This window comes from Eumetopias jubatus, unplaced genomic scaffold (assembly GCF_037043125.1).
Source record: "Eumetopias jubatus isolate StellerSeaLion01/CBP00866 unplaced genomic scaffold, mEumJub1_p1.0 scaffold_3, whole genome shotgun sequence".
Lineage (NCBI taxonomy): Eukaryota > Metazoa > Chordata > Mammalia > Carnivora > Otariidae > Eumetopias > Eumetopias jubatus.
The window spans coordinates 55079813-55100418 of NW_028274809.1; the positions used below are offsets into that span (position 1 = coordinate 55079813).

General features: G+C 36.8%; 1 protein-coding gene and 1 pseudogene across 1 annotated transcript in view; one reads left to right on the top strand and one right to left on the bottom strand.

Moving 5' to 3' along the window:
* The window catches only part of PDE11A (phosphodiesterase 11A), a 376001-nt gene that overhangs the window by 25264 nt on the left and 330131 nt on the right, over positions 1-20606 (top strand). The window lies entirely within an intron of this gene.
* On the bottom strand, positions 3056-13665 carry LOC114224853 (cytosolic 5'-nucleotidase 3A-like; annotated as a pseudogene).

The window sequence follows — 20606 nt, forward strand, 5'->3', positions numbered from 1 at the left end:
AAACTGCTTTTTTAAAAATAGGGATAAAGATGCTTTTTAAAAATTAATTAATTTATTTTTTAAGTAATCTCTACACCCAATGTGGGGCTTGAACTCATTACCCTGAGATCAGGAGTCAGATACTATGCTGACTGAACCAGCCAGGCAACCCCAGGAACTTCTTAATGTGAGAAAGTTATTTTTGTGATCATCTAAAGTTTCTAGCAGATAATAAATATGGATCTTCTGACAAACTTATGCTCGAGGGAGTCCTTTAATTCATAGGCAGTTCAGCTAAATATATTGTAACATTTAAGGGGATAATGCTTGAAATATTGTCTTTTCTTACAGAAAGGTTATGGGGAAGGTGTCAAACTGGACAGGTGGTACTTCAAAAGGGGAATTAAGTGCTTTGATACCTTGACAATGACATATGTCATACATATTATGGAGAAACGGGAGAACTCTTGTAACGTTCTGGCTTCTGCCACTTTTGAAAAAAATTTTTGGGGCACCTGGGTGGCTCAGTCGGTTAAAGGTCTGCCTTTGGCTCGGGTCATGATCTCGGGTCCTGGGATCGAGCCCCGCACAGGGCTTCTTGCTCAGCCGGGAGCTTGCTTCTCTCTCTCCCTCTGCCCCTCCCCCTGCTCATGCTCTCTCTCAAATAAATAAATAAAACCTTAAAATAATTTTAAAAAATTAAAAAAAAAGAAAATTTTATTTTTGCATGTGAAAATATCTCACTGTAGCTTTTATCCAGTTAGAGGTTATTTGGAGAAATGACATAGTTAAAAAAATATGTCTGAATACTTATTATTATCAATCTATATTTGCTGATTAGATTCTTAAAATTACATGTCAACAGCATCAAAGTCATAAAAGTTATGTGGACAAAACACCGTGGAAAGGACTGTAGAGAAGGAAGGTAATCCTATTTAGTAGATTATCTGTAATTCATGGCAATGTCAACATACGGTACAAGACTGAGAAAAGTGAACAAACTGTGGTGTGTATGTGTAGATCTCTGAATAAACATTCAGTTTTAGTACCAGTAATCCCATGGAGTAAAGTTTTAATTTAGTGGTTTAGCCACAGTGTTCCCATTAACATAGTGAGAACCGAGTTGTTAACTGCTCATGTATGTTGCCAAAGCATACCCCTTGGAACCCCGCAAATTAAAGTAAAAGAATGTGTGCTGAACATATTGGCAATGACAAGAGCTTTGGCCCTCCAGTTTTCATTGTATTGTCCATTTCCTTTTTTGGAAACTGAAATGTATCATATAAACCAAGGGGGAAAAGAAAATATTTATGTCCAGCATAAAGAATAATTAAAAACTGGACATTCTTCTATTTACACCAGTTTAAAACAGAAAACATAGCCACAGTACTGAAGTCTTCCGCTGCCCCTTCACAATTGTATTGTCCTCCTTCCCGAGCCTCACCACTGTTACCGCTATCCCAGGTATCGTGTGATTAGTCTCTTGATTTTTTTGTTGTTTTTATGGCTTTGCCACCTATGTGTGTTTTCCCATACAGCGTACAAGTTTGTTTTATCTGCTTTTGAACTTTGTATAAATGGAAGCATTCTATATATATTCTTCTGTTTCTTGCTTTTTCTGCCCAACTTTGTTTTCAAGAGTAATTCATGTTGAAATGCGTAGTAATAATATCCAGCGCTATATAATATCTCTTTGAATAAATATATCATGCTTTACCCATTCTACTATTGATAGACTTTTGAGTTACTTCTAGGTTGTTGTTGTTCTTGTTTTTCCTGCTATAAATATTTGTACGTGTCTCCTGGTTTACTTGTGTGATATGCTGAATAATGGTTTCCCAGAGATGTCCGCATCTTAGTCTTCAGAACCTGTGACTGTTACTTTATGTGACATGAGAGATTTTCAAGATGTGACTAACCTAAGGATCTTGATTTGAGGAACTTATTCTGGATTTTCTGGGTGGACCCAATACACAGTCATAAGGGAAGGAAGGGGATCAGAGTTAGAGGAAAAGATTAGAAGATGCTGTGCTGCTTGGAAGTGCATTTGAAGATGGGGGATTAGGCCCTGGACCAAGGAATGCAGACAGCTTACAAAAGCTAGAAAAGGCAAGGAAGTGAATTCTCCCCTAGAGCCCAGAAGGAACACAGTCCTACTCTTCTTGAGTTTAGGACTTTTGACCTCCTGAACTGTAAGAGAATAACTTTGTGTTGTTTTAAGCCACCGAATTTGTGTTAATTTGTTACAGTAGCAATAGGAAACTAATATATTTGTGTGAGAGTTTCTTTGGCGTATATATGTACAACTAGAATTGCTGGGTCATAGTTAATACACATGTCAAATTTACTATTAATGGCAAACTGTTTTCCCAAGTAGGGTCACACCGGTTGCATTCCCTCTAGCAATGTGTGTTGGTTTCTATTGCTCCACATTCTTGTTAACACTTGATATTGTTAGACTTCTTCATTTTTGCCAGTCTGGTGTGTTAAAAGTTGTATCTCATTGGGTTTTAATTGTATTTTCCTAGTCATTAAAGAGGTCCTCATCCCCCTCCCCCCACTCTTTTTTTTTTTTTAGGAGATGGTGATACCATCAGCATAATTTACCCAAATTATAAAAACAGCAACACTTAAAATCATGCACATTATTTGACTATTTCATGCAACTCTTTTCAAAATTATATAAACTTTCCCAGTATAAAAGGACTCCTGAGGAAGTGCTTGATAATATTAAATTCCAAAATCAATTTTAGAAAAGCAGGGAGTTATTTTCTAATTTTGGCCTTAATTTTTTTTGTTTTGTTTTTTTAACCTATTAAAAAAATATGGTGATAAATGTTTTGGAAGAGGTAGAGAAAAAGGAGTTTCCAGCTGATGGATTCAACATATTTGAAAATGCAGAAGTAACATAAAGGAAAAACTTTAAAAGCAAGACTATATTATAAATAGCTGCCTTTCTGCAAGATGAACCGATGAGAAGTTTTTGTATCAGTTGCTCTATGAGAGAGAGGTATTCCTGAAAGATACGTGTTTATAGAATCTTATGTAGGATAATGTTGGCTATCTCAAATGAGTGCTAAATTGTACAAAAAATGATATTGAAAGAGCCCAGGTACTTTCCTAAAAGTTCACCCATTCGAACATTTAGACACCCAGTTGTCTGAATATATTCAATATTAGCTCCCACACTCGTAAGTTTACTTGGGAGTCTTCCAAAGCATTAAGTTGCTATTGTCTTTTAGTGGATTGAAATATTCTGTTTTTGTTAAATATGTGCATTATTTCCCCTCTTTGTCCTTTGAAAGCCTATTTTCATCAAAATCCATGAAGCTGGACACTTCTTTGATATTTGGATGATAATACTAGCTCGATAGATAACCTAGTGTAGTACATCACCTATTTCATGCAAAAATATGAACACAGGGATATTGTGTTGCTGGAGCTTATCACATAAATTCTCATTTCCTTCCTTGAACATGAAATCAGATTCTTCCATAATTTCTTTAAGTTTGGCTTTTGATAAAGCTTGTTCAACTGGCAGGTTATGTAACTTAGTATTCTATTCTACCATATAAGGGTACTTCTAGTCTCTGGTAAGAACAAGATCAACTTTAATAACATAATATTTTTCTTTTAGTTGAATATCTTTTTTTGACTTTAATCTGTAAGCAGTTTACAGTTGTTGCTATTATAACATGTTGGGCATCTCTTCCCTTTGTATTTACTTAGTGTCATATCAAAGTCTATTATTATCAGAAGTATGTATGGTGGCTCCTCCTTTCATAAGACCATGGCACAGATAATTTTTTCTACCCTTGTAGGGTTCTTGATGAGAACTGGATGTTTCTGGGGAGTTTTGGTATCATTTTCACAAAGACAGCAGACTCTTAATTAGTCACTTCTTAGCTACTCAATATTCATCTCAATGATCTTAATCTTCTTCTGTATCCTCCTCTTCAAGGTGAATATGTACTGGGCCAATATTACCACTGCCACCAGTGCACAAACTCTGACACTGAGCCCATTGGCCCCATAGCCAGCCAGGACCCTCACCTGGCTCTTAGCCAGGAAAAGAAAAAGCCAATTACAGAGGGCAGTGGGGCACACACATGCTTCACAGTGAACCCTTTGAATACCAACCTCCTTAACGGTTATATATATTGTAAATATCTTTCTCTTCTCTATTGCTTGCTTTTCGTTCTTTTTAAAAAAGATTTTATTTATTTTATTTTAGAGAGAGAGAGAGACAGAGAGGAGGGGAAGAGGGGGAGGGACAGGGAAAGAATCTCAAGCAGACTCCATGCTGAGCTTGGAGCCCTGATGCAGGGTTCCAGCTCATGACTCTGACATCATGACCTGAGCCGAAACCGAGAGTCTGACACTTAACTAACTGAGCCACCAAGGTGCCCTCCTTGCTTTTCATTCTTAACGGTGAGTTCAGATTCTGAATTTTACTGTAATTTATTAATCTTCTCATCAAGTTTTGCATTATTTGCTTCTTATTTAAGAAACAAGGTTACAGAGAAAAATATTTGATATTGTCTTTGGCAAATTTTATAACTTGGTGTTTTATATTAAGTATTTGATTTCAATTCATTTTTGTGTTAGAATGTAGGAAAGGGATACAACTTCATTTTTTTTTTTCTGTTTGGATAAACAATGGACCTTGTGTCATTTATTGATTTGATCACCTTTTTTCATGATCTGTAATGTCTGCTTTGTCATAAACTCATTTTCCATATAGGCATGGGTTTAGTACTAGGCCCTCTATTCTTCCTTTGGTATATTAGTCTGTGCCTGCACCAGTATCACACTGCCTTGATTTCCATAGGTTATAGTGAGTCTTGATATCTGGTGGGGAGAATCTCCCAACCCCTCCCCACACCTTGTTCTTTGGAAGTATCTTGGCTTTTGTTGGCCCTCCTTTCTTTCCTGTAAATTCTGTAATCAGCTTGTTGAGTTTCTGTTAGAATTGTGCTGAAGTTAAAGATCAATTTGGAGGGAGGGTATGTGCTATGGTGAGCGCTGTGAATTGTGTAAGACTGATGAATCACAGACTTGTACCCCTGAAACAAATAATACATTGTATGTTAAAAAAAAAAAAGAAGATAGTAGGAAGGGAAAAATGAAGGGGGGAATTGGAGGGGGAGATGAACCATGAGAGACTATGGACTCTGAGAAACAAACTGAGGGTTCTAGAGGGAAGGGGGTGAGGGGGTGGGTTAGCCTGGTGACAGGTATTAAAGAGGGCACGTATTGAATGGAGCACTGGGTGTTATACGCAAACAATGAATCATGTAAAACTACATCAAAAAAATAAATAAATAGAGAGAAAAAAAGATCAATTTGGAGAGAATTATGATATACTTTATGATATTTAGTCTTCCTTTCTGATAATATGATAGACCTTATTCACTATTCTTTAATGTCTTTCAATGAAGTTTTTAAGCTTTCTTTATAGAAGGCTTAACATTCTTTATCATAGGTATTTAAAAATGTTTATGGCTATTTTATTTTATTTTAGTTTTTAAAGATTTTATTTATTTATTTGACAGAGAGAGAGACAGTGAGAGAGGGATCATAAGCAGGGGGAGTGGGAGAGGGAAAAGCAGGCTTCCCGCAGAGCAGGGAGCCCGATGCAGGACTCAATCCCAGGACCCTGGGATCATGACCTGAGCCGAAGGCAGATGCTTAACGACTGAACCACCCTATATTTTAAAAATTTACTTTTTAACTAACTATTGTGGATATCTAGAAACGTAACTTACTTTTGTGTATTGATTTTTTAATCCAACATCTCTAAATAATTTAAATTTTTACTTAAAAATTTTTTTTGAAGTAAATTGACATAAATAACTAAAATGTAAATTTTAAGGGAAAGGAAATTAGTATTTATTAAGTTTCTACTATGTGCCAAATAGTTGACAGAGGTTATTTCACTTAATCTGCACAATTATTTTATTTCTTATTTCCTCAGCAAACATTTATTAAGTAATCCCTGTGTGTTAAGCTGTTTTTTTCCTTTGAGATTTTCTGTGTAAACAATCATATCATATACAAATAATGAACATTTTTGTTTCTTTTCAATCCTTTGCCTTTTATTTCTTTTTCTTGCTTTACTGTGCAAGGACCTCCAATACAATGTAGAATAGGGTTGATGAAAACAGGCATCCTTATCTTGATCCTGAGATTATAGAGGATGCTTTCAAAGTCTCATTGTTAGGTTTGAAGTTTCTCTGGGTCTTTTGAAATGCCCTTTATTGGGTTAAGAAAGTGACTTCCATTCCCAGTGTGTTAAGGAGGTTGTTTCTCTTCTTTTAAATCACAAATGGGATGGTGCCTGGTGCTCAGTTGGTTAAGCGACTGCCTTCGGCTCAGGTCATGATCCTGGAGTCCCAGGATCGAGTCCCACATCGGGCTCCCTGCTCAGCGGGGAGTCTGCTTCTCCCTCTGACCCTCTTCCCTCTCGTGCTCTCTCTCATTCTCTCTCTCTCAAATAAATAAATGAAATCTTTAAAAAAAAATCACAAATGGATATAAAAGGTTATCCAATTTTTTTGGCTTATATTAAGATATGATTTTTTTATCTTAAATTGTTAATGTGCTGAATTACTTTAATTGATCTCATGATAAACTAATCTAGAATTCCTAGTAAACACCAACTTGGTCTTAATAAGTTATCATATTTATACATTGTCTGATCTGTTTTATAAAAATGTTTATTTTCAGAGTTTTTGCATCTATATTCACTCATACGTGAGATTGGCCTATATTTTTCTTTTCTTATAATATCCCTTTCTGGTTTTGAAAGCTGTTATATTACAATTGACTCTTTTTCCATTGTATGGAATAGTTTGTGTAAGATTAGAATTTCCTAATGCTTGAATGGTAGAATTTCCTAGAAATCCATCTGGATCCTGTGTGTGTGTGTGTGTGCGCGTGCGCACGCTAAATGGGAATATTTTAAACTACTGGTTCAATTTCCTAAAAGCTTATATGACATTTTATGTTCTCTCTTTTTTAAAGAGTTGGTTTTTGTTAACCTGTATTTATCTGTTTATTTCATTTAAGTTTTCAAATTTATAGGCACAAAGTTGTTCAAAAACATTTTATCTGTTTAATTTCTATAGCAACTATAGCTTTACCCCCTTTTTACTTAAAAATTTTAATGCCCTTCTCTTTTTCTTTTGATTATTTTCTCTAGATTTGTATATTTTATTGCTTTTTGGACCTTTATTGACCCTCTTCATTATATGTTTATTTTCTTTTTTGTTAACTTCTGCTCTTATTTTTATTATTTTCTCTCATCTTCTTGAGTTTTGTTTGCTGTTCTTTTTTTCTAATTACTTGTGGTTGGATATTCACTTCATTAAGTTGAACTTTTCTTTCTTTTCTAATGTAAGCATTTAAGACTAAAACTTTAAGAATCTTTATAACTCTGTGTCCTACAGTTTTGGTACATAATACTTATAGCACCCTGGTATTTTTCTAAATATTTTCTAAAAAGTTTATAACTCCATTTTGGTTTTTCTGATTGATAAGTTGTTCCAGCAGTGTATGTTAAATTTTCAAATATTTTATTTCTCTAGTTTAGTTTTTCTAACTAAAGTGCACTGTAGTTAGATGATATGTTCTGCATGATACCAGTTTTTGACATGATGATTTCAAATTGACTAGCTTGATGACCTAGCTTGTAGTCAGTTTTCCTAAATGTTTGATGTCAGCGTAACCAATAATAGGATGTGTCCTGTGGTTGGGTGTAGTGTGTAGCCAGATGTATCAGATGATCTTGTATATGAGCATGTTAGTGGATGTGTTATTGTGGGGGAAACATGCTCGTAAGATATTCTTTCTTTTTAAGTAAACAGAGGGACTGGGACACTATGACGTTTTAAAGTTGACCTTTCCATTGATATTAGAAGTCTATTAGTGCTTTGTCCACAGAATCATATAGGAGTCTTGTAGATTTGGGCAGCCCAGGGTTTTTGTGGTTTTTGCTTCTGTTGTTCCATCCTATGCATATCCTAAACCAGGGAAGAACTGTAGGTGGTTAAACTGATTGCTCATTTTATTAAAGTGAATTGAGATTTATAGAATGGTTCCTGACCCTGCTGCTTCTCTGAGAGCTAGTGCTAGCTGATATGTCTAACTTTTCTAAATTGGCTGAACCCAGACTGGAAAAATGTGATGAATGGTATAAATGGTTGGCTCTGTCAAGGGCTTGATCTATTTTGTAAAAAGCCCATTACAGTGTTCTGCCAGCTGGTCAAGGAAATATCTGGAACAAGGCAGAAGGCAGGAGACCAGTCTCAGAAGGGGCTAACTAAACCTATCCAAGGTGGAATAATTGAGACAAACCTGCCAAAAATCAGTCCGATTTAGTTCTCCAGTGTATCTCTCTAGAAGGCTCCTACTTATAAGCATTTCTTAGAAAACATCTTGGTGCTCTATCCAGGAAAAGACACCCTGAGTGCTGAGTTCACTCCTGTGTCTATCAAGATTATTTATGAATGATTTGTGCTGATGGAAACAAGCCTCTGAGAGACCTAACCACATATCAACACCTTCATTTTGATACATGGCTCTTCGTTTCATGTTGGAGGCCTGAAGATTGATGCCCCACTGTTTTGTGGCATGCATGGCCATATAACTTCTGGGGGGTGTCCAAGTACTCTTAGCACTGCTGTTTACTTGCAGCCAAGCTAGGATGAGCACCAGTGAGATGGAGAGCCTGGTCTAGGACAGCAAAAGAGGATTTCAGGGGAACAGTGGCTTATAGAGGGAATGCAATGTATATGGAACCAACCAGCCCTAGGGATCCACCTGGAAGTTCAGTGGGAGGTAGTGACATGCGGCTTCCAAGTCTTCTTCCCAATGGATGATGCCCGAGCTTTTCTTTTTCTTTTTTTTTAAAGATTTTTTAATTATTTATTTGACAGAGAGAGACAAAGTGAGAGAGGGAACACAAGTGGGGGGACTGGGAGAGGGAGAAGCAGGCTTCCCGCTGAGCAGGGAGCCCGATGTGGGGCTTGATCCCAGGACCCTGGGATCATGATCTGAGCCAAAGGCCGACACTTAACGACTGAGCCACCCAGGTGCCCTGCCTGATCTTTTCTAACCTGGACTTTCAGTGGTTGAATATACTCTAGTGGCTGGAAGGTTTATTCTTAATCATTTTCTTTCTAACTTAACATCTACTGGTTTAATAGTTTGTTGAGAATTTTGTCTTGTGAACCTATATCAGGCTGCTAATTTTTGGTTTCTAAGTATTTTTCCTTTTGGAAAATCAGGATGTTTTCCAGCATTATATACACTGTGCCACATAAGATGTTGTGATGTTGAACAATTAAATGTGGAGAGGGTCAGATTCTAAAAGAATTGAGAGATGCATCTATATCAGAACATTGCCCAACTATAGTATCTTGTCAATTCTTTTGTTCTTTATTCTCTGGGCATTTCAGAAAATATCAAATTCCTTTGACATTCTGTGTAGCAGTTCAATTGGACTGAATTTTTATGGTAAAGAATTTCATAACCAGGACAATAATGGCTTAAAAAAATAACAGGGCTATTTAGACTGGTGATATATCCTGCTAAAAGTGTAGAGTGCTGGGGCATCTGGGTGGCTCAGTTGGTTAAGCCTCCAACTCTTGATTTCAGCTCAGGTCATGATCTCAGGGTTGTGAGATTGAGACCACTTAAGATTCTTCTCTCCCTCTCCCTCTCCCCTCCCTTCCCCCCCCAAAAAAGTGTAGAGTGCTATACTATTTTTCACATATTTATATTATTTATGAGAATCAACCCCCCTCCATCTTGATAGCTGTCATTTGGTATATCTTGCCTATCTGTTTTACTAACAATCAGATAGTAGAATGACTTCTATCTTTCTGGAAGGCATTTTTGATGTTATTGTCCCTATGGTAATTCCATTGCCTCGAGGTAACTATACTAATTAGTACTGCTTTTATAACTTCTTTTCTTTATGTCATTTTTCTCATGTCATAATAAAAGCACTCAAACATGTATAATAACAACCTATAACTTTTTTTAGTGGTAGTGTGGGATACCTTAATATAATCAATTTCTTATTGAATATTTAGATATTTCTCAATTTGTCCTTGTCATAAATCCTAGAAATGAAATTCCTGCTTGCAAAGTATAAAAATTTTAAAGGTTTTTGTTATTTATTGCCAAATTGTCCTCCATATATATTGCACTATTTTGTATTCTCACCAGCAATGATAAAAGTAGACTTTTCAGGGGCACCTGGGTGGCTCAGTCAGTTAAGCATCTGCCTTTGGCTCAGGTCATGATCTCATGGTCCTGGGATCGAGCTCCGTGTGGGCTTCCCTGCTCAACATGGAGTCTGCTTGTTTCTCTCCCTCTGCCCCTCCCCCATTTGTGCTTTCTCTCTCTCGCAAATAAATATATAAAAATCTTTAAAACAACAAAAGTAGACTTTTCTTTCTTTTTTTAAAGATTTTATTTATTTATTTGACAGAGACACAGCGAGAGCAGGAACACAAGCAGGGGGAGTGGGAGAGGGAGAAGCAGGCTTCCCGCTGAGCAGGGAGCCCGATGTGGGGCTTGATCCCAGGTCTCTGGAATCATGACCTGAGCCAAAGGCGGACGCTTAACCTACTGAGCCAACCAGGTACCCCAAAAGTAGACTTTTCATAAAAACTTTCAATAAAGTATCTTGTATTTTGACATCTTAGATTTTTAATCTTTGCCAACTTTATAGAAAAAACTGTAACTGTTGTTGTAATTTGACAGTTTCACACTTATAGCCCATCGAGAATTTTTCTTTTGTTAATTCTTTATTCCTATCTGTTACTCTTTTTTTCTCATTGATTTGTCAGAAATCTGTATGTGAAGGACTTAACACCTTGCCAGCCATCTACATTTAAAAATATTTTTCAATTTTATTTTACTTTTAATTCTGTTTGTATTATTTTTCAGGTACTGAAATTTAAAATTTTTATTAGTCAAATCTAATAAAATCTATCAGTCAAATCTATCAGTCTTTTCTTCTGTGCTTCCTTCTTTTGGGTTTATGGGTTGAAAGACATTCTCCTCATGAGATCAGACAAATGTTCAGTTATATTTCTTCTATTCTTTTATTATTTTATATTTGACATTTAAATTTTTAAATAACATGTTTTAATAGAATTTTTAAGTAAAGAAAATGATGATTTAGTTTGTTGTTTGTCATGTCATTATTCATTCTTCTACTGAAAACTTTTGACCATTTGTACCTCTGATAAGAATTATAACTGAAATAGAATAAATGAAAGAAATGGAATTAATCTTACTTTTATTGCCTGCTTTGGCTAATGGTTTGGTGGGAAAGAAGGCAAACATCTGATCACAAAGCCATTGACTTTTCTGAATGCGGGATTTAGGATTCACTCGATAATATGGGGTATAATATGCATTCTCATAAGATTGGTTCTTATAATTAATATTCAAACTTTTTTTCCCTCCTCTTATGTAACATTAGAATAAATGTATCTTGGCAGGGTTTGAGTAAATCTGTCCTACTTTTGCAATTCATCGGATGAGTTTATTTAACTTCTTATTCAAGTAGAATTAATTTTGATGTATGATGTGAGATAAGAATTTTATTTATTTTTTCCAAATACATAACTAATTGGATAATCTATGCTTTTCTAATTGATTTGAAATTCTACTCTTATGATTAACTAAATACATTTGTTCACACACATGTGTACACTTATGCACATATATGTGGCTTTCTATTCTCTTTCCTCAACTTTTCTGTTTTTAGAACAGTATCTTCCTCTTTTAATTATTGTAGCTTTGAGGTATATTTTAATATCAGGTAGTCACTGTATTTTTATCATCATGCTCTCACAAGAAAGAATGATTTAGATATTTTTAAAAACAGATTTCATTTTATTTATTTATTTTTAAAAATTTTATTTATTCATTTTGAGAGAGAGAGAGAGACAGAGAGAGCATAAGCAGAGGAAGAAGGAGAGGCAGACTCCCCACTGAGCTGGGAGCCCGACACGTGGCTCCATCCCAGGACCCTGGGATCATGACCTGAGCCGAAGGCAGATGCTGAACCATCTGAGCCACCCAGGCGCCCCAACATTTCATTTTAAAATGTGTTTAAGAGGGACACCTGGGTGGCTCAGTCGGTTCAGCATCTGCCTTCAGCTCAGGTCATGGTCCCAGTGTCCTGGGATAGAGCCCTGCGCTGGTCTCCCTGCTCAGCGGGGAGCCTGCTTCTCCCTCTCTCTCTGCCTGCCTCTCTGCCTACTTGTGCTCTCTCTCTCTCTATCTCTGTCAAATAAATAAATAAAATCTTTAAAAAAAAAAAAGAACAACAATAAAAATTTTGCACTTTTTCTCAGCAAGCACTGAATTAGGAGACCCAAAGAATTAGCTATCTAGTTACCATGTCTTTGTTTATATGCAATATAATCTCAAGCAAGCCTTGCATCAATTCAGAACAATTAGTTCTTCTTGGTATGAAGAAAAGCAGAATAGTACATTTGAAATCTTTAAAGACAAATTAAAATTTTCAAGAGCTTAGCCTTTCAAGCATTTTCTGGAAAATAAGTGATGTTTATGAAAATTCATAAATGTATTTATTTTTTTATTTTTTTTCCAGTGGTCCACTCACTGCAAAATGTATTTATTGTTTTTTTTCTTTTTTTATTAACATATTATGTATTATTTGTTTCAAGGGTACAGGTCTGTGATTCATCAGTCTTAAACAATTCACGGCGCTCATCATAGCTCATACCCTCCCCAGTGTCCATCACCCAGCCACCCCATCCCTCCCACCCCTCTCCACTCCATCAATCTTCAGTTTGTTTCCTGAGATAAAGAGTATAAAGGAGATGCTTTTATTAATGAGAATTAAATGAGTGTTACTAACTGATGTACCAATAAAAGCAATTTTTTTTAAAGCCTCAGACATAGTTTGGCAATCTGTCAGTTTGAATTTCAATGGCTTATTCCTTTTACAGTTCGTATTTCCATTAGCTTTTCTACATTACAACTCTATAAGGCATTTTAAAAGATGTAGATGAAATGTGGGACTGAACTGGGTCTCCAAACCTTTCTTTGCAGGTGTGAAATAGTAGGGTGCTGGAGAAGGTATGCAGGCCTGGTATGTTAAGCCTTCAGGGAAAGTGGATGGAAAACATAACAAAACAAAACAAAGCTAACAAATACACTTGTCCTGAAAGCTCTAAATTTACAATCTATTCCCCTCAGACCCCTGAAGGCCTTGGATTTATTAAGGGACCTCTAATTCAGTGGTTCTTAACCCTGACCTACAGCCAAAAGTCAGATCTCCTGTCCAGTCCCTCCCCCCACCCATATGATTTAATTGGTCAGGGTGGGGCCAGGACAGCAGTATTTACCTAAAACTCCCCAAGTGATTCCAATGTTAGCAAGGATTAACAACCACTGTTCTATTCTTTTGAATATATATGTCTCTGAAGAAGTAAGAAATACCATATACACACATATATCTTGTATCACCTTTTCTCTATAACTTATGGACACAATGACTCAGATACAAATTCATTAAACATTTCATGGAATTAATAGGGACTTTTTGCATTTATATGTTTCTTCAAAGCTATGTTCTAAAAACAAGATTACCATCGTGTGGACATTATCAGACTTGAAGAGTTTGATCATTTTGGCTATGAAGAACCCAAGGTAGGGTTGAAATTGTGATTAAACATAATAAAAACAAAAACAAAAACAAAAAACAAACAATCACCCTTACAGGTTAAACAGTGGTCAAGACCAGTTCTTGGCTTAATCATGAGCACTGGAAAATTTTACTATAAAGTGTTGGGGAGAGAAGCCTTAAATACAGAGAGGATGAAAGAGAGCTTATGTGACTCATCCTTGCCATGAGTCTGAGACCTGGATAAGATTCTTAGTTCTGGCCCCTGCCTTGGGGAGCCTGGAGTGACTTCACAGAGAAAGTGAAAAGAAGGGATGGACTCCCTTTTACTTTGGTGCACCTATGTGACTCTAAATCGTGTCTCTTTGTGGCTGGCTGGGATTCTTGAGTGAGTGAACATAGCTGTTTTCTTAAGGACCTGAAAACTCAAGACTTGAGAAGTTCGATCTTTCTACAGCCTCAATGGATCTGGTATGTAGGACCCATTATCTGGGTATGCTATGTGGCATCCCATTCAACTGAGGAACTTGCAGAATAGGCTGCAAGTGCAAAGATCCTAAGTCAGAAATGTACCAAATTAACTGTTCTCTATGGAGCAGGCACAGTTCAGTTCCATTGCTAAAAAGTAATAATTGCTTTTAGCCTTATGACTTTGTCTTTTTAAATATTAAAAATCATAACTGAGTGTCACATGCAAAAAATAGGTCTGCACAAAAAGCACTGAGAAGATCCTTGCACTTCTTTTTATAAGAGCGGTTATACTTAAAATATTTGAGATAGGAAAAATATTATGACATAAAAATACTTGAAGCAAGAAGAGTCTACCACAATCATAAGAAACTCATTCCAGATTTTAACAACCTTATTAAAGAAGCCCTTACTTTAATTTATTAGAAATCTCACCTGTTGTAGATCATTTCTTGTACTTTTGTCCTAGGGGAAATAAGTAAAAATTGGACACCATTCTCCATGTGATATTTCATTATAGACCTAGAGGCATTTGTTAGTTTCCTATTCAAGTTTCTATTTTCAGCAATAAATAGGCCCAATGTTTCTACCTTATTGGTCCCATTTCCTCTTTCCTTGGCCTTCTTGAAGCTTTGCTATTGAGTGGGATGAACTTCCGAAGACCTCAGGTTAAAAGTTATTGATCGGAGTTTCTCACCCTTACCTAAACCATCTCTACTTTCCAATCTAAGTACCTTTCCTGAAATTTAAAAAGAAAAAAAAATATATATATATATATAATTTATCTCTCAAACTACTTTGGGTGCGATACCACCATGTGGATGGCCTATAGTCAACTAACCTCAAAATGTATACAGGGGAACTCATATTCCCACCTCCGAATCTGTCCCCCCTGTGTTTTTCACTCAATGAATCACTCTGCCACTCACCCAGGTACCTGTACCCGATATATGGAGTCATTTTTTGTTCCTTTACAAACTTTCATCAAATTAATCAGCAAGTCTTATTGATTCTACCTCCTAAATATCTTTCAACTCAGTCCATTCCCATTACCCTCACCATCATTAACCACCATCGCTGTCCAGAGATGGTTTGTCTCTCACCTAGATCTCTTGCTCCCAATCCATTCTTTACACGTAAGCCAGGGTGGTATTTGTTTTTAAAAAAAATTTTTTTTAAGATTTTATTTATTTACTTGACAGAGAGAGACAAAGCAAGAGAGAGCACAAGTAGGGGGAGTGGGAGAAGGAGAAGCAGGCTTCCCGCTGAGCAGGGAGCCCGATGCGGGGCTCCATCCCAGGACCCTGGGATCATGACCTGAGCCGAAGGCAGACGCTTAATGACTGAGCCACCCAGGCGCCCCAGAGTGGTATTTGTAAAGAAGAATCAGTTATATTACTCCCACCCACCTTCTGGAAACCCTCTAGGGCCCTCCTCTTCCTGGGATAAATTTGTAATTCTAAAGCTGGTCACTAGGCACCCCTTCATTAGTCTTCAGCTGGTCTTTCCTGTCCCATTTCAGACTCTTCCCTTGAGAGCTATCTTAAACTTCTTTCAATTCCTCAAACTTACCAGTGTTCTATTGCTTTTGCATTTTGGGTACTATTTTCTCTTCCTGAGACATTGATCCTTTGGGTGTCAGCTTAAACATTTCACTTTCTTTGGGGGATTTTTTATGACATTACACTAGATGTGGCCTCCAGCTATGTCTTCCAAAAGTCCTGTGTTTCCCTTACTACTACACTCATTTGTGGTCATTGCTTGGCAAGTGAAATCTATTTTTTTGCTGTCTTCTGTTTTTAAACTTTCCTTCCCTGTATAACATCAGAGTAATATGTTTCTTTATCTAATTATTTCCCTAGTTTTCTTCATCTCCTATAATTAATTTATACCTCAATTTTGTGCTCAACTTTCTTCATTTTTTTAAAATTAGAAAATTAATCTAGAGATTAATATACATTAGGAAAGTGTACAATTATATCAGCTCTTCTCACCTCCCATTAGATGGATTATATTTGAGTTAATTTGTGAGAATTATTCCATAAGCAGTGTAATGAAGACTTGGACAAAGCATATTTTAAGATGAATTATTTTTTTAAAAAATACTAAAACCTAATGAAATAAATCTTCACAGCTTTTAAATTGGAAGATTAACACCACATATATCAACATAATTATTTTTTTCTCCTCGAGTTAGAAGTTTATCAGATGGGTACAGAGAGTTGGAGAGGTGGTGGGAGGGTTTATATTATTTTGGTGTCCCTGGTCATGGGGCAGCGTCCCCATGTCTATTGTTCTCATGCAGTTTTGGATAGTTTGACAATGAATACCCTACAGTCTTGGTGGTTGGTCTACACTGAGTTGGACTTGGGTGGCTGAGACCCTTCTCCAGAGATGCAAATTATCACAAAGGTAAGAACAGATGGGCCATGTCTACTCCAGAGTGGATTTTCAAGTCCCGTTTAACACAGTCCACCCCATCTGATAGGTGACCACTAGAATATGAGTTGCTCTCCTCTTTTCTTCCCATCTTAAGCCTCTCCCTATCAATGAATTTTATTGACCTTGCTAGTGACTAATCTCCATATCATTCAGGACAGTTGTTCTCATATGAGAATCACCTATAAACATTTAAAAAATACCAATGCCTAATATTCATTGATTCGGTTTGGGGTGGAGCCCAGGCTCTGGTATTTTGAAAATCTTCTCAGGTAATTCTCACATGCAGTTTGTGATTTAGGTCACAAGATGCACCTCACCTTGCTTAATAAACTGATTCATCAACCTTCTTGACTTTCTTTATACATAGACTTTCACCTTCATCTGGATCTCTTCCATTCCAGTAAATGGCACTTCCATCCATAGTTTCTCAAATTTTTTTGGTTTCAATTTTTTATTTAAATTCTAGTTCGTTAACATATAGTGTATAGTGTATAGGAGTGTTCTACTCCTGAATATTAGTTTCAGGAGTAGAATTTAGTGATTCATCACTTACATATAACACCCAGTGCTCATCACAAGTGCTCCCCTTAATACCCATCACTCATTTAGCCCATCCCCCACCCACCTCCCCTCCAGCAACCCTCAGGTTCTCTATAGTTAAGAGTCGGCCTTATGGTTTGCCTCTCTCTATTTCCCATGTTCATCTGTTTCATTTCTTAAATTCTTAAATTTCTTAAATTTCATTTCTTAAATGAGTCACGTAATTTCTCAAATTAAAACTGAAGATATACTCTTCTTTTTCTAGTCCACCATCCTCAACCAATCCATCAGGAAGTACTGTAGACTAAACTTCCAACCTCTCTGTCTTACCTTCATTGCCTTTCTCTTAACCCAAACCATCCTCTTGCCTTCCCTGGACCACTGAAATTTCCTAATTGGTTTCTCGGATTCCAATCCTGTATCATCTTCCACAAAGTTCTTAATGTTTTAAAAATGGTTTTAAACTTTTTATTATAAAATATTGCAAATATTTAGATGGAAATAGGCCCTCAAGGTTTATAAAATCTTAACATTGTATTATATTTGCTTCACAATTGTTGTTTTGTTTTTTTCTAAAGAAGGAAAACTTAAAAAAAAAAAAAAGAAGGAAAACCGTTGGTAGAGTTGAAACCTCCTCTATACCCCTCCCTGACACCATTTCCCCCTTCCTTCCCAAAGGTAACCACTTACATAAATTTAGATTTTATTATTCTCATGTATGCTTTATACTTTCAGTACATATTTGAATCCATAGTGTTTAGTATCATTTTTAAATATTTTATATATATATATATATAAATTTTATATATAATATTTTAAATATTAAAATATTAAATAAATATTTTAAATATTATGTAGATGGTATCAGATTACAGGTTGTTTATTTTACTTAACATGTTTTTGATATTCATTTTAACATAAGCAGCTTTAGTTTATTCATTAAAATTGTTGTATAGTATGGTATCAGAACAAGAGATCATAATTTGTTTATTTTTCTATTGACCACATTGAAATGGTTTTTCATTTTTTTCTTTTCATAATTGATGTTGCAGTCAACATTTGTGTATTTCTTTTCTGTACATGTGCAAAAGTATCTCTAAATATACACCAAGGAATGAAATGTGGGGCCTTAGGGCCCTTCCAACTCTTCTATATTTTTGCATAATTGCAGTACAATCTTAAAGAAAAACTCCTATCACTCAAAAAAATTATTTTGCAGCACCTACGATATGCCTGTAGGAAGCAGGAAACCAGAGAGACAAAATCTCTGCTGTCTTAGATCTTATATATTAATGGAGGAAGAACAAGTAAACTAATAAGATGATTTCAGGGAATGCTAAGTGCTGGATAATGAGTCATATCATCCTCTGCTTTAAGATCGTCAATGACGTTTAGGGTTAATGTTACAACTCCTTTCCAAGCCTGTAAGACTTGGTACCATCTGGCCCCTGCCTCCCTCCTTTCTCCCTTTGACTCCCTTTTTGCCTTTTGCCACACTGACCTTGGAGTTTGGGGAACTTACTAAGCTTTTTCCTTCTTCAGGACCTTCGCATGTATTGTTATAACTTCCTGGAAAGTTCTTCCCAACTTTCTTTGGTTAATTCTTTTTTTTTTTTTAAAGATTTTATTTATTTATTTGACAGAGAGAGAGAGACAGTGAGAGAGGGAACACAAGCAGGGGGAGTGGGAGAGGGAGAAGCAGGCTTCCCGCTGAGCAGGGAGCCTGACGTAGGGCTCGATCCCAGGACCCTGGGATCATGACCTGCCCCGAAGGCAGATGCCTAACAACTGAGCCACCCAGGTGCCCCTCTTTGGCTAATTCTTACTCATGATGCAAGCCATAGCTTACTTGTCCTGTTTTCAGATAGACCATAGAAATAGGTCCCTCCTATTAAGTATCTCTCAGGGCACCCTGTTCTTTTCCTAGTATCACTTACTACAATACATGATTATACATTTGTATGTCATCTGCCTCACCTACTAGATTGCAGGTTCTGTGAAGGCAGAGATGATGCCTCTCTTGCTTCCTGCCATATCTCCTAGCTCACAGCTTGACATATAATGGTTCTTCGGTGAATTTTTTTTTTTAAAGATTTTATTTATTTGACAGAGACACAGAGAGAGAGGGAACACAAGCAGGGGGAGTGGGAGAGGGAGAAGCAGGCTTCCCGCGGAGCAGGGAGCCCGATGTAGGGCTCGATCCCAGGACCCTGAGATCATGACCTGAGCTGAAGGCAGACGCTTAATGACTGAGCCACCCAGGTGCCCCCCTTCGGTGAATTTTTTAAAAAATTAATACAAATTAGTGTTTTTCTGAAAGTTTGGTTGCAGACTCATTTTGAGCAGGATATTTGGTTTAGTTTGGGTTTTGATTTCCCTCCCTCCTTCAGGGCTTTTCTTGCCCTAACTAAGGGTTTAGGGTAGCTTCCATGAGTCCCCAGAACAAAACCAGGTCTTAGTATGGAGTTTAAGGGCTCCTATCCTTGTGACACTAAAGATAACAGACTTCATCAGAAAGCCAACAGTTTTGAGGTTTTGAGGCTATCACCCCTGTCCACAGCCAGCCTCCCTTGCCTCTTAATCAGATGAAATTCATAGCTCTAGATGGTGGTAGACAGTAGGGCTTTGTTGTTTTTTAAGCCTCTTTTAAGAAAGAATATTGAAGTCCTTGGGAAAAGCTTTACTCCACTCAGTGAGCCTGGATCTAGTTTATCATCTTCCTTGGAATCTTTTTAGTCCCTGTTACTTTTTCTTTTTCTTTTCTTTACTTTTTCAAAAGATTTTATTTCTTTATTTGACAGAGAGAGAGAGAAAACATAAGTAGGCAGAGCAGTAGACAGAGGGAGAGGGAGAAGCAGGCTCCTCCCTGAGCAGAGAACCTCTGTTACCTTTTGAGGAGCCAGTCTCTTTTCTCCCTCTCTCTCTTTCTCTTTTCTTCCTCCTTCCCTCCCTCCCTCCCTTCCTTCTCTTCCTTACCATTTGAAAGTAAGTTGTAATTTGGGACGCCTGGGTGGCTCAGTTAAGCGTCTGCCTTCAGCTCAGGTCATGATCCCAGGGTCCTGGGATCGAGCCCCGCATCGGGCTCCCTGCTTGGCGGGAAGCCTGCTTCTCCCTCTCCCACTCCCCGCTGCTTGTGTTCCCTCTCTCCCTGTGTCTCTCTCTGTCAAATAAATAAATAAAGTCTTAAAAAAAAAAAAGAAAATAAGTTGAAAGTATTATGACATTTCACACCAAAATGCTACAGCATGTAATTATCCTAAAAAAACAACATTCTACATAATTACAATACCACTATCACACCTATGAAAGTTTATGTTGATAGAATATTACCTATTATAATTTCCGTGTTCAACTTTCTCTAATTATCACCCCTCCACACCCAGAAATTGCATAATAATTTTCAGTGAAGGATCACACATTTTATTTAGATTTCAGGTCTCAAGTCTTCTTTAAACCAGCACAGCTCCCATGGCCCTATTTTATTTTTATTTTAAAA